Here is a 14,085-nt window from a genome sequence, read left to right as displayed (position 1 = left end):
CGGGCGCTCTAGGCGGTGGGAAGAAGCGCAGGGCCGTGCCGACCTTGTTCGGCAGTCGGCCGAAGAAACCCAAGAGTTCGGCTGCTGCGACCAACTGGGACGAGGCGGCCGCGAAGGCCTTCTGCTTCCGCAAGGAAGTAAAGAAGCCACCACTGGTCTCCGCGTGAGTATTCCATCTTAACGCCTTTATTCCTTCTTTGCGTCTTTTGTCTGAGTCTTTACTTGCTTCCCATGCTTCAAGGCTCCCCTCACTCTTGAGAGGGTCGTCGCCGCCTCCGTCATGGGGTCGGCGGAGACGTCCTCCACCACTCAGCGGATTGACCCCATCGCCGACCTCCGGGAGGCAATGGAGCGGAACGCGCAGGAGAAACGCGACGAGGAAGAAGCTGCCCGCCGGGAGAAGGCGGAGGCCTCCGCCCTGAAAAAGCTGGAGACGGTCGAGGCCACCGCTGCGGCAAAGCGGCAGCCTAAGGAAGTCGCGCCCCGGCGGACGGCGGTGTTCGTCACCCCACTGAACTCTGCGCCGCCGCCCCCGGAGTTCACGGGGCAGTCAGGGGAAGCCGGTGGCGAGTTCCCGATCGTGGAGAGAGGCGACGGCGACGCCTCCATGTCGGACGCGGTCGTGCCGCCACCGCCGCCCCCGCCGCCGTCTAGGAGCGTGCAAGGCAAATAGCCGGCAGACCCGCCCTTGCCACCGACTGAAGACGAGGCCGTGGCAAGGCTACTCCTTCAAGTCGGCTCGCCAACGCACGCCGTCTTGAGAAGGCGACTTTGGTGCCATGCCCCTTGGAGACCGGCACCGCCAGCTCGACGATTCCAGACGCCGAAGCGACGAGCGCCGCGCCCATTGGGTGGGTGCGAGGAGGCAGCATGGGCCCGCTAAACCAGGCGCTTCTGGATGTCTAGACGAAGCTGCGAGCTGAGAGTGACGCCATCCAAAACTGCACCAAGGCGCACCTGGCATCGCGGGCAGCCATCCGGGTATGCTTTCTCCTTTGACTTTGTTTTCTTGTTCCTCTTTGTGGGGGGGCGCCAGTGCACCCACTAGGTGTAGTCCCCGAGTTTCGGGCCGGCTGCTGAGCAGGCAGCCCGGAACTCCAATTGGTGAGTTCCGGGTACTAACTTTTGTCTAAAATACTTGTTGCAGGACTATCACAACCTCCGTGTCACTGCCTTCAACCGCAACATTGAAGAGCTGGGCAAGCGGACCGCCGACTTGTCGGAGAGCCGGAGTGAGTCCTTTTTCTTCTTTGCGGGGGCGCGCTGGCGCACCCGCGGGCTGTAGTCCCCGAGATTCGGGCCGACTGCTGAGTAGTCGGGCCGGATCTCCCCGGCGGCCTTCTTTGTTGATGACTTAACGCCTTCTTTCTTCTTTCTCTTCAGAGGCCAACACCACTCTTCAACAGCAGCTAAGCGAAGCCAACTCCGCGTTGCGCGCCAAGGGGGAGGAGTGCAGCAAGCTCGCCACAGAGCACGATCTGCTAGCCGCACAATTGGCAGAGCAGAAGGAGCTGCTTAAGAAGACGTAGAAGGAGGCGGAAGAAGCGGAGACCGCCCTCTTGGCCGAGTTCGCAAGCGAGCGCTCCTCCTGGTCTGACAAGGAGGCATTGCTGGCCTCCGGCTTCCATGAGATTGAGGACATCGTTGATGGTGAGTTTCTTTACTTTCTTTCTTTGAGCTGCCGACTGTGGATCGAGCCGACTCCTGATTTTTGACTTGCTTCTTCATTCTTTTCGTCTTGGCAGACTTCTTCCCTGGCCACTCGCAGGCCGCCAACCAAGCCATCGAGGCTGACCGTGAAGGGCGAAGGGCGAAACGCGCAGAGATCGCCGCCGACGCCCCCCGAACCCTTGACGAGCAGATCCTGAGCATCGAGGCACGCCTTCGGATGGCTCACCGGATGCTGCGCCGGCTTCAACGTGTCGGCGCCCAAGCGATCGCTGCCCTGTGGCCAGACATGCAGGCTCCGCGCACCCCCAGTCGGACTGCCAACTGGGTGGAGGTCGCGGCTGGCCGTCTTGACGCCTGGAAAGGTTCCTCGGCCCGGGCTGGAGCGCGCCGAGCCTTGGAATTCGTCAAGGCATGGTATCCGGGGCTGGACCTAAACCGGCTGGCCACACTCCGGTCAGAGGCCCAGCCGGAGCTGGCAGCCGCGGAAGACGCCCTCGTCAAGCGTGCCGCAGCGATTGCCGAGTACACCGACACCAGCATCTTCGTCCCTGAGCGGGCTGAAGACGGCGAGGAGGCACCGCCGGAGTGGTTTGGGATGAACCTAGACTACGGTGAGGACTCGGCGGAGGTGATCGGCTCCAGCGTCGAGGAGGAAGGCGAGGCGGAGGACGGAGGCGAGACGGAGGCACCAGAAGACGGAGTGGACGGCCAGCCTCAGCTCGACCGCGCCTCCAGCAACGAGCCGCCTGCGACCGAGCCGACTGACGCCAGAGGCGATCAAGCCAAGACTGCCTAGCCGGCGGCCCCAATGCCTGACACCGCCGTCTCCTCTGACCCTCCGAATCCGTCTGCCGCTTCCTAGGCTGCGGCCTTATCTTTATTTTATCTGCTTTAGTAGTCTTTGAAGAAGTTGTTAATTCGCACAATTCCACCCGCGGGGTGTATTTTGAACTTCTGGTCGAAGATTCGGCCAAGGGCCTTTGTTATGTAAATATTCATCCGACTTCTATCTTTTCTTACACATTGCCCTTTTGGCTTTTTCCTTTGCCGCCTTCCCTCAATTGCCGTCTTTGTCAGTCGGACAGCCACTCTGCGGACTGCTGCTGGATCAAATTCTTGGTAACTTTGGGAAGGCAAGTACTTAGCCGTTTTCAGAGTTGTTTAATAAGTCGGATAGAAGGCGGCAAGCCGACTCTTTCAAGAGTCGGTTTGCGAAAAAAGGCTGGAGGCCGGCCTTAAGCTATGTTTATGCTTTGAGTCCTTAGCCATTTTTCATGTGGACGCCCATTCTTCCTTACTCCTGCCCACCAAACAGTCGCTCTGCGAGCTACGGCTTCTGGCAGGAGACGGCTTAGACGCCACACACTACTTGTCCGGCTGCAGGAAGCATTTCATAGCGCAGGACGGCAAGTCCCCGGGCCGACTAGTCGAACCCGGTGCCAAGCGGCATAACAAACAGTAATATACTCGAAGGCATATTTCTTATCATATCGATAAAAGAGGGCAGTCCCCGAGCTCTTCTCGGGGGACCCGAAGTCTTGGTACTTTTAATACAAAAGGTAGCGTGATACATACTGTGTTTAACTGTAAAATTTTCGGAGGAGATTTGCATTCCATGGCCGCTCTGTCTCTTTGCCGGAGTCGTCCCTCTTGCGTGCTCGGGGCTTCTTGTGCTGGCCGGTTGTTCACTGGATTAGTCGGAGCACAAGGTCGCCCTCTTGGAAAGATCTCGGCCTGACCTTCCTGTTGTAGTATCTGCGCAGGCTCTGCTAGTAGATGCTGAACCGGCTAAGTGCCAACAGCCGGCCCTCTTCCAGCAGATCGACGCCGTCTTGACGTGCTTCTTCTGCTTCTTCCTCGGTGTACATGGTGACTCGCGGGGAATCGAACTCTATGTCCATTGGGATGACGGCTTCAGCACCGTAGACGAGGAAGAAAGGCGTGAAGCCGGTTGACTTGTTTGGAGTCGTGCGCAGACTCCAGAGGATGGTTGGCAACTCATCGAGCCAGCAGCCAGCCGAGCACTCTAGAGGCTCGACCAGTTAGGGCTTGATGCCGGACAGGATGAGGCCATTTGCTCGCTCCACCTGACCGTTTGACTATGGATGGGCGACGGATGCTAAGTCCAGTCGGATGCCCTGTGTCGCGCAGAAACGGGCCAAGGCGCCTTTGGCAAAATTCGTGCTGTTGTCGGTGATGATGTTGTGTGGTACGCCGTACCGAATTGTGATGTCGGGGATGAAAGTCACGGCAGTCGGACCATTCAGTTTCTTGATTGGCTTCGCTTCTATCCACTTGGTGAACTTGTCCACCGCGACAAGTAAGTGAGTTAAGCCACCTCGTGTCGTCTTGAATGGTCCCACCATGTCTAGGCCCCAAACTACGAAGGGCCAGGCAATGGGGATGGTCTTGAGTGTAGAAGCCGGCTGATGCGGCTTGGAGCGGAACTTCTGGCACCCTTTGCACTTTTGGACCAATTCCTTGGCCTCTTCTAAGGCCGTTGGCCAAAAGGAACCATGTCGGAAGGCTTTGGCGATGATTGCTCTTGAAGCCACATGGTGGCCGCACTCGCCTTGATGGATGTCTTTGAGAATTGCTTGGCCTTACTCTGGCTCTACGCAGCGCTGGTAGACACTAGTGACGCTGCGCTTGACCAGCTCTCTGTTGACTATGGTGTAGGCTGCCGCTCGGTGTTGTACTTGCCGAGCTAAGATCTCATCAGTTGGCAGCTCTTTGCTCACCAGGAATTTGAGGATGGGCTGGGCCCATGAGGGTGCTGCTATTTCTTCGACTGCCAGAACTGTGACCTAGACGAGCGCGGCTGGGCTGGGAGGCGGCGGGCTGGAGTCAGCAACTGCTTGCTGGATTAATGAAGTCCCCGGGCCGACTGGCGCAGCCCTCGGGCCGAGTTCTGGAGTCTTCGGGCTGGCCGCCGCAGTCCCCGGGCCGGGTTCTGCAGTCCCTGGGCCGGCTTCGATTGTGGCAGCTTTGGAACCATCTGTCAAAATCCTCGTACCGTCTGTCGGGGCTCTGGAGTCAGATCCGACTTCTTCGGGAGGAGCCGGCACAAAGATGGAGTCTGATTCTAGTGAAGGCTTGACAGACGGCTTGAGGAGGCGTTGAAGGGCGACGCCGGATGGTATTGCTTGGCGGGTAGAGCCGATTCGTGCCAGGGCGTCTGCTTGGTCGTTGTCGTTTCTTGGCACATGGAGGAACTCGCACCCCTCAAAATATCCACTGAGTTGTTGCACGAGGAAACGGTAACTCGCCATGTTTGCATCTTTGGCGTCCAAGTCGCCAGACGACTGCTGGACCACTAAGTCCGAGTCGCCATAACATAGGATCCGGCGAATGCCAAGTTCTTTGGCAAGCCGGAGCCCGTGAATGAGCGCCTCGTATTCGGCGACGTTGTTGGAGGCGGCAAAGTGGATTTGTAGTGCGTATTTGAGCTTGTCGCCTTTAGGGGAAGTGAGGACAACGCCGGCTCCCAAGCTGGTGCGCATCTTGGAGCCGTCGAAATGCATCCGCCAATTGGTGGAGTCGGGCGCTGGAGGTAGGTATTGGGTCTCGGCCCAGTCGACGAGGAAGTCATCCAGTGCTTGTGACTTGATGGCGGTGTGGGGCTGGTAGCGGATGGTGTAGGGAGCCAGCTCTATGGCCCATTTGGCCACTCGGCTAGAAGCATCTCGGCTTTCGATGATCTCGGCAAGTGGGGCCGTGCAGACCATAGTGATTGGATGCTCTTGAAAGTAAGGCTTCAATTTCTTGGCGGCAAAGTGCACGCCATAGCACATCTTCTGATAGTGGGGGTAGTTCTGCTTGGAGGTCGACAGCACTTCGCTCAGGTAATATACCAGTCTCCGGACAGGTAGTGCCTTACCTTCCTCCTTGCGTTCCACTACAATGATTGTGCTGACTACCCGGCTGGTGGCGGCGATGTACAGGAGCATAGGCTCCTTAGGAGTCGGAGCCGCCAGAACGGGTGGAGTAGTCAACATCTTCTTCAATTGGAGAAAAGCTTCGTCTGCCTTGTGGTTCCACTCGAAAAAAGTGGTCTTCTTCATGAGCTGGTATAAGGGGAGAGCTTTCTCGCCCAGCCGACTGATGAATCGGCTGATGGACACCAAGCAGCCAGTGAACTTTTGTACGTCCAGCAGTCGGCTGGGTACCTCCATCCTCTCAATGGCCTTGATCTTTATAGGGTTGCACTCTATGCCGCGTTCAGAGACCAAGAAACCAAGGAGTTGGCCGGCTGGTACTCCGAAGACGCACTTCTCAGGGTTGAGCTTGATCTGGAATCGGCGCAGATTCTCAAAGGTCTCCTTGAGGTCTTCCAGCAGTGTTCCACGCTTCTCCGTCTTCACCACCACATCGTCCATGTAGACGTGGGCGTTTCTGCCGAGTTGCTTGAGGAGGCACTTCTGCATGCAACGCTGAAAGGTGGCGCCAGCATTCCTCAAGCCGAACGTCATGGTGAGGTAATAGAACACTCCAAACGGTGTGATGAAGGCGGTCTTCAGTCTGTCAGCCGGGTTCAGCTTGATCTGGTGATATCCTGAATATGCATCCAAGAAGCTCAACAGCTCGCATCCGGTTGTGGAGTCTATCACCTGATCAATTCTTGGCAAAGCAAACAGGTCCTTGGGGCAAGCCTTGTTGAGGCTTGTGTAGTCAATACACATTTGCCACTACTTGTTCTTCTTCAGTACCAGGACCGGGTTGGCCAGCCACTCTGGAAAGAATACTTCCATAATGAAGCCGGCTGCTAGGAGTCGGGCTATCTCTTCTCTGACAACTCCTCTCTTTTCTTCTGATAAGCGGCGCAAGGGCTGCCTGACTAGCTTTGCATCAGATCGGACATGTAACTTGTGCTCAGCGAATTCTGTCGGTACACCTGGCATGTCTTTGGGGGACCATGCAAAGATGTCCCGATTCTCACGGAGGAAATCGACGAGCTCGCCTTCCTATTTGCTGTCGAGGTTTGCGCCTATGACAGCGTACCTCTCGGGGTGCTCCCGATCCAAGGGTATCTTCTTTGTCTCTTTGGTCGGCTTGAACAAACCCTCAGCCTCTGACTCCCTAGGGTTAGGCGACACCTCTAGCTGCTTGCCAGCCATCGCCACAACCCGGTAAAAGAGCCGCTTCTCGGCCACGATCACCAGGGACTCGGCCAACCGACTACTCTCAGCCGCACAGGTAGACGACTTCCGGTAGTCGCCGACTACGGTCAGAATCCCCTTGGAACTAGGCATCTTCATCTTGAGGTAGGCATAGTGGGGGACCGCCATGAACTTGGCCAGGGCAGGTCGGCCAAGTAATGCATGGTATGGGCTCTCGAGATCCACCACCTCAAACCAAACTGACTCTCGGCGGAAGTGATCTTTGTCTCCAAAGAGGACGTCCATCAGGATCTTGCCGATTGGTGAGCAGGAAAGGCTAGGAACAATGCCATGGAACATAGTCCGGCTGTTCGGAAGCTGTCTTTGCTTGTTTCCTAACTTCTCCATGGTGTCCTTGTACAGGATGTTGATGTTGCTGCCTCCGTCTATCAGAACTCGCGAGAGACGAGCAGCTCGTCTATCCGTGGCAAAGGTGGCATCCAAGACCAAGGCATAAGAGCCCAAACTCGGGATCACCTCTAGGTGATCAGCTCTGCTCCAGCTGATAGGCTTCTCGGACCAGTGCATGAATTCTGGTGTCTCTGATGCTACTGCATTCACCTCTTGCTGCTGCAGCCGCCTGCTGCATCGATCATCGGCCACGCTAGTAAATATCATGTAGGATTCGTGCTCTTCGGGGTACTCGTCTTGTACTGCGCCGACTGGCCTGACAGCCGGCTACTAGGGCGGAGGCGGAGGCTGCTGCCCAGCAGGCGGGGGAGGCAGGAGGCCGTCTCCTTTGGCGATCCTGGTAAGCCAGTGGCACTTCCGGGTGGTGTGATTCGACGGCTTTGCACCGCTGTGGAATTTGCAAGGACCATCCAGAGTCTGCTCGTATGAGAAAGCCGGCAACCAGTTGGGCTTGCCGCCTTTCTGTCGCTTGGGTGGAGGCTGCCCTTTCGGCTGCTGGTCTTCGACTGTCGCCACCTGCCGGCTGCTGGAAGCCGGCTGTGGGGCCTTGCACTTGTGGTCGCTCTGCTGTTGTCGCCGACTGGCGTCTCCAGCCGGAGTTCTAGGAGCCTGAGGGGCCACTTTGCTAGTCGTGCTAACTTGAATCTCCGCCTTCATGGAGGAGTCAGCCGTGGCATGCTTGTCTGCTATGATCTGCAGCTCGTCAAGGGTTTCTGGCTCATCACAGAGGAGTTTGTGCTTGAGGAGGGTGCCTTCTCTGCACCCGGCGGTGAAGTACTCGATAGCCTGCACCTCGTGCACGCCCTCACAGGAGTTCTGAAGCTCGGCCCAACGCGTGAGGTAGTCGCGAGTCGACTCGTTGGGGCCTTGCACGCACAAGGAAAGCTGACGAGGCTTGGGAGGACGCTTGTACGTGCTTGTGAAGTTGCGGACGAATGCATCGGTGAAATCGACCCAGCTGTTAATGCTGCGGGGCTTCAGGCTGTTCAGCCATGTCCGGGTTGTGCCCTGGAGCATGAGCGGAACGTATTTTACGGCAACACGCTTGTTGTCGTTCACTATGTTGACGGTCGTGGAGTAATCAACCAGCCAGTCCTCTCGCTTCACGGAGCCGGTGTACTTGGGCGTGTCTCTTGGGAGCGTGAACCCTTTGGGAAAGGGCTCATCTTGAATGCGAGGCCCGAAACAAGGCGGACCCAACTCGTCCTCTTCTTCCAGCGCCAGGGATCGGTGAAGTCGGTCGATCCGGTGGCGGGCGTCGTTTTCTCTGACTCCCTCTCGACGGCCAAGGCGGTCGCCGAGAGTCGGATGGTCAACAGGCGGCGGGGAGACTCGCCTTTCCTTGCGAGGAGGAGGAGGCGGACAGTCATCCCGTCGTTCCACTGCTCTCGGGCGGCCGTCTTGGTCGCGCTCAATGGTAATGCGAGTCCGACTATAGCTGACAGCCGGATCCTTGTCTTTCCTTCCTCAGGCGCCGCCAGTCGTCGTCCGAGACATCGCGCCTTGGTCTCACGTGGAGGCGGGGTCGTCGTTTTGTCGCCACGGCGCCTCTGTGCGGCAGCCGGCCTCGTTCTGCACGGCAGCCGCGTCGAGGAGCCGCTGGACTCGCTCCGTCATCAGGCGGCGCTCTTCGCCCTCGAAGTTGTCTAGCTCATCCGCCGCCGCCTGGGCGGCTCGAATGTTATCCGTAGGCGTGGGGTATACAGGGCGATTTGCCCCGAAAAGGTTGGCGATGGCCATGCCGTGCTGCTGGACTGCGCCTAGGCGGCTGGGCCTAGTTGGGGCTGGCAAGCCACCCACAGCGCGATCCATCTCACGCTGGTAGGCTTTTGACAAGCGTCTCATGCTAGCCAGCTTCTTCGTGCCTTGGACGAATTGAAGGCGGCGCGCCTCCAATGTCTCCGCGTCAGCGTCTTCCGGAATGGACGCAGTCAGGTCTTGCAGTGCCGCGCCAAGTGGGTCATGCGCTCCTCCGCCAGGATGCTCCTCATGACCGATGACGAGCACCTCTGTGACGGTGCTTCCGTCGCTTTCCGCGCGAGGGAGTGACTCATCATAGACCACCACGTTGGTGGGGAACGCGTCGAGCGACGTGGTGTCGGAGTCGACCAGCATCGGGTCGGTGGAGCCTAGAGACTCCAAGTCCACTGCAAGCTCGCCGGTGACGTGGAGTTGGTCAAGGAGGCCCGCGAGAAGGCTCTCGGGGCCGCCCACGCCTGCGTCGGATGCAGGCTCGTCGAAGAGGCGAACCTCACCGACAAGATCGGCGAGGCAACTGGCTACGCAGGTGATCTCAGCACCGTGCAGCGCGTCAGCGCAAACTCCGTCTGGCGTGCCGGGCTGGCTGCGCTCGCCAGGGAGGAAAAGGGTTCTCGTCCAGAGCAGGTCTCCGGACGACGGTGCACTAGGCCCCACGGTGGGCGCCAAATGTCGGGGGTTGGGTGCGACATATGTCAAAGGATGGCTTATCATGGTGGGGGCGAGTAGAACGTCGCCGGTGCCTGGAAACGGGATAAGGCGAAGGCATGCACGCCGGCGAATCTTACCCAGCTTCGGTGCTCTCCGGGGAGATAATACCCCTACTGCTGCTCTGCGGGGTCTCCGCATGATCACTATGGCAAAGTGTGTACATGGTTGCTCCTTGAGCTGTTTCCTGGAGGTAGGAGAAGCCAAGGCTAGCTCTCTCCTCGCTATATGATCTGGTCTGGTGCTAATGGATCCCAACCCTTTGTATGAGTGCCCTGGGGGGTTTATATAGGCCTACCCCCAGGGGTACAATGGTAATCCGGCTGGGCGCGGGCCCAGCCGTCAGTTTCTCCGGACTCCGTCTTCTCCGCCGACTGCTGGGGCCCGCCGACTGGTCCGGTACGGCGTCAATAGGCCGTGTCCGCCGCTGGCGGGTCTTGCCAACTGCTGATTACTGTAGCCATGCTTCTAATGACGCGGGCTTGGTCAGGGGGTCGTGGCAACAGCCCTGCTGCCTGGCGAGCGATCACTATTGCCACTCCCTGTCACATCTGGTTAATGGCACGTGGGCCCCGGGGGAGGGGCTGGCCGACTCTCGGGGGTCGACTCTCAACGGGTCCGACTAGTGGCACTCTACCGTCTTCTGGACTCTCGCTGACTGCTGGGACCCGCCGCCCCAGGGTCGTACAGACAAGCCGTCGTGGGTACAGGATTCTGCCTACTGGTGCTGATGTCAGGGCTGGCATGGCAACAGTGCCGCGCCGGACGGAGATCTCCGCGGGTACGGCGTACTGTGGCCATGCCTGCCTTTGGAAAGGGGTGGGAGTGGGCTTTACTGTAGCCACTCCCCGTCCCGTCCCTCTTGATGAGGGCATGGGGTTTGTTGGAGTCACGGGCCGGCCCCCATGGTCGGCTTCTCTGGAGGTCGCTAGTTAGGAGTCGGCTCATCCTGAAGTCGTCCCCGGGACTCGGCCGCGAGTGGGTAGTCGGTTGCCTTGCCACCGACTTCTCAGAAGGCGGCTCTTCATCCAGGGGTCTTGAGGGGCGCAGCCTGCCCCGACGTCTTGAAAGGTTCAGGGACTCGGGTTAGCCTACCCGTGGCCCATTACTCCGACAAACATCAATCTAAGAACATAGTGGATACTAGGGATCAGGCCCTAACAAAACTAACTCGATTACATGATGAATCTCATCCAACTCCTCACCGACCAGCGAGTCTACAAAGGAATTACTCACTCCCGGTGGGGAGCATCATGGAATTGGCGATGGAGAAGGGTTGGTGATGACGAAGAACGAAGATCCCCCTCTCCGGAGCCCCAAACGGACTCCAGATCTGCCCTCCCGAGGAAGAACAAGGCTTGGTGGTGGCTCCGTCTCATGGATTGTGATAATTCTTTCTCCCTGATTGTTTTTCTGAAATAATGTGAATTCATAGTATCAGGGGGTCGTCAGCGTGGCCACCAGGTGAGTACAACCCACCTGGGTGCGCCATGAGAGGGGGCGCGCCCTAGTGGGTTGTGCCCACCCAAGGGCCCCTCTTTGGCGGGTCTTCGCTCCAGTAATTCTTATTATTGATATAAAAAAGCTCGCAAAGTTTCGTTCCATTCTGAGAACTTTTATTTCTGCACAAAAACAACACCATGGTAGTTCTGCTGAAAACATCGTCAGTCCGGGGTTAGTTTCATTCAAATCATGCCAATTAGAGTCCAAAACAAGAGGAAAAGCATGATAAAAAAGTAGATACATTGGAGACATATCAACTCCCCAAAGTTTAAACCTTTGCTTGTCCTCAAGCAATTCAGTTGATAAACGGAAAGTGAGAAAGGAAAACTTTTACGAACCCTTTTGCTCTTGTTTGTATAAATAAGCTTAAACATCACCCATGTTTTCAGCCAGCATTATAACTAACCATGTCAACAATAACATTTTAAAGATTATAATGACTCATATAAATAACACAATCAGCTAGCGAGCAATAATAAGATATCTCAAATAGAAACACATTGTCAAAACAACTATGATATAATATGACAATAGTGGTATCTCGCTAGCCCTTTCTGAGACCGCAAAACATAAATACAGAGTACCTCTAAAGTTCAAGCCGCGACTAAACATTGTAGTTCATGGTAGAAAAGATCCATTCATGATGCACCCAACATTAGCTACACACAATGCATAAATCATGACCGTTGTGCTCTACTCAGTTTCTGGCACTTGTTTATAGAAGGTGATGACACAACATAAAAGTAAATAGATAGTCCCTTCGTAGAGGGAAGCAGTGATTTGCAGAGGTGCTAGAGCTCAATTTTTAAAACGGGGATAAATGATATTTTGAGACATGCACCCTTCTCATCCACTTCACGACCATCAGTTATCAACATCTTCCATGCTAAGCACGCTAGTGGCGGTTCCCAAGCGGTAGAAGTAAAGGTTTTGACTCCATTAGAAGTTTTTGTTAGATTATTTAGGAGATGAACTCTTTTTGTATTTTGCAGTTTGGGACTGGGCATCCCTATTACCACCCATTTTTTCGTGCGATAGCGAGTGAATAAACACTCGACCTGAGAATAACCTACTTAGCACGGAAGATATCAACTACCTCCTTGAAGGAAATATGCCCTAGAGGCAATAATAAAGTTATTATTTATTTCCTTATAATCATGATAAATGTTTATTATTCATGCTAGAATTGTATTAACCGGAAACATAATACATGTGTGAATACATAGACAAACAAAGTGTCACTAGTATGCCTCTACTTGACTAACTCATTAATCAAAGATGGTTATGTTTCCTAACCATAAACAATGAGTTGTTATTTGATTAACGGGATCACATCATTGAGAGAATGATCTGATTGACATGACCCATTCCATTAGCTTAGCACCCGATTGTTTAGTATGTTGCTATTGCTTTCTTCATGACTTATACATGTTCCTATAACTATGAGATTATGCAACTCCCGTTTACCGGAGGAACACTTTGGGTACTACCAAACGTCACAACGTAACTGGGTGATTATAAAGGAGTACTACAGGTGTCTCCAAAGGTACATGTTGGGTTGGCGTATTTCGAGATTAGGTTTTGTCACTCCGATTGTCGGAGAGGTATCTCTGGGCCCTCTCGGTAATGCACATCACTTAAGCCTTGCAAGCATTGCAACTAAATGAGTTAGTTGTGGGATGATGTATTACAGAACGAGTAAAGAGACTTGCCGGTAACGAGATTGAACTAGGTATTGGAATACCGACGATCGAATCTCGGGCAAGTAACATACCGATGACAAAGGGAACAACGTATGTTGTTATGCGGTCTGACCGATAAAGATCTTCATAGAATATGTAGGAGCCAATATGGGCATCCAGGTCCCACTATTGGTTACTGACCGGAGACATGTCTCGGTCATGTCTGCATTGTTCTCGAACCCGTAGGGTCCGCACGCTTAAGGTTACGATGACTGTTTTATTATGAGTTTATGCATTTTGATGTACCAAAGGTTGTTCGGAGTCCCGGATGTGATCACGGACATGACGAGGAGTCTCGAAATGGTTGAGACATAAAGATTGATATATTGGAAGCCTATGTTTGGATACCGGAAGTGTTCCGGGTGAAATCGGGATTTTACCGGAGTACTGGGAGGTTACCGGAACCCCCCCCGGGAGCTAAATGGGCCATGATGGGCCTTAGTGGAGAAGAGAAGAGGCAGCCCTACATGGGCCACGCGCCCCTCCCCTCCCTTGGTCCGAATTGGACAAGGAGAGGGGGCCGGCCCCTCTCTCTCTTTTCCCCCCTCCACAAGTCCTATTCCAACTAGGATTGGGGGGGATCCTACTCCCAGAGGGAGTAGGACTCTCCTGGCGCGCCCTATGTGGCCGGCCAGCCTCCCCCCCTTTGGTCCTTTATATACTGAGGCAGAGGCACCCTAGAGACACACAAGTTGATCCACGTGATCTATTCTATAGCCGTGTGCGGCGCCCCCAGCCACCATAGTCCTCGATAATATTGTAGCGGTGCTTAGGCGAAGCCCTGCAGCAGTAGTACGTCAAGATCGTCACCACGCCGTCGTGCTGACGGAACTTTTCCCCGACACTTTGCTGGATCGGAGTCCGGGGATCGTCATCGAGCTGAACGTGTGCTAGAACTCGGAGGTGTCGTAGTTTCGGTGCTTGATCGGTCGGATCATGAAGACGTACGACTACATCAACCAAACGCTTCCATTGTCGATCTACTAGGTATGTAGATCATACTCCCCCTCTCGTTGCTATGCATCACATGATCTTGCGTGTGCGTAGGAAAATTTTTGAAGTTACTACGTTCCCCAACAGTGGCATCCGAGCCTAGGTTTTATATGTTGATGTTATATGCACGAGTAGAACAC

At 55.3% G+C, this 14,085-nt stretch overlaps 1 pseudogene; it reads left to right on the top strand.

Moving 5' to 3' along the window:
• Positions 1–280: 280 nt before the first annotated feature.
• LOC123084053 (putative disease resistance RPP13-like protein 2) overlaps positions 281–14,085 on the top strand; it is a 51,038-nt pseudogene continuing 37,233 nt past the window's right edge.

Source organism: Triticum aestivum, chromosome 4A (genome assembly GCF_018294505.1).
Source record: "Triticum aestivum cultivar Chinese Spring chromosome 4A, IWGSC CS RefSeq v2.1, whole genome shotgun sequence".
Taxonomy (NCBI): Eukaryota; Viridiplantae; Streptophyta; class Magnoliopsida; order Poales; family Poaceae; genus Triticum; species Triticum aestivum.
The sequence above is the reverse complement of the archived record's forward strand: the minus strand, read 5'-3'. Positions and strand labels throughout refer to the sequence as shown.